Consider the following 911-nt stretch of genomic DNA (forward strand, 5'->3'; position numbering starts at 1 on the left):
CACTCTCCATGCACGCGCTTGCGCGGGGGGAGCTTTGGAAAAGGCTGGACTGGGAGCGGGGTCGCGCGCAGAACGACGCCGCCCTGCTGGCGGCGCGAGGAACCGATTCTCCCGCGGGAGGGGGAGGGGGGTGCATTTCTCCATGTACACATGATCACGTGGAGTCCAGCAGAACCGGAAGTGAGGCTCCAGAACCGAATTTGTGAAGTCCAAATGTTTGACAGCTGTCAATCACAGACCCCCCATGTCGATTCTGGCAGTGCGGTTGGACCGACCCGGTTCTCCACCCCAGTGGTCACAGACCTGCAGGAGTTTGGTCTGAGCTGGGCGGAGCTTCACAGACGTCAGCTGACCTTTGACCTCCACAGACAGAGAACTGGTCAGCGTTCTCTGGAAGGTGAAATGAACTCCTGCCGCTCTGCAGAAACTATGTCCTGAAAAGAACAGAGTTTAGTATTCTGGTTAAGAACATCATGAACAGACTGAGAAGGTTCTGGAAACACATCAGAGGATGGAGGTGGATCAGTGTCCACGCCTCTCAAACACTAGCGGAGCGGCGTCCGAACTTTCTCCCCCTGTCTCTCAGTACCACATGAAATGTCTCCGAGCGACAGATCTCACTTTCATTTATCTACACGTGACGTTTTCAGACTGTGATTGTCTTTAGACAATCACGATCAATACATCGTACAGTTTTTAGGAAGTGCTGGACGACATATCTCATTGATTCTGACAGGAGAGCCACAGGACACACTTTAGACATGCCTGCACTAAGCTAGCAGCTAATATCAGAGCAGCTGCAACCATCCATCATCCATCATCCATCCATCACCCATCCATCACCCATCCATCCATCATCCATCACCCATCCATCATCCATCCATCACCCATCCATCCATCATCCATCCATC

Source organism: Oryzias melastigma, linkage group LG17, assembly GCF_002922805.2.
Source record: "Oryzias melastigma strain HK-1 linkage group LG17, ASM292280v2, whole genome shotgun sequence".
Taxonomy (NCBI): domain Eukaryota; kingdom Metazoa; phylum Chordata; class Actinopteri; order Beloniformes; family Adrianichthyidae; genus Oryzias; species Oryzias melastigma.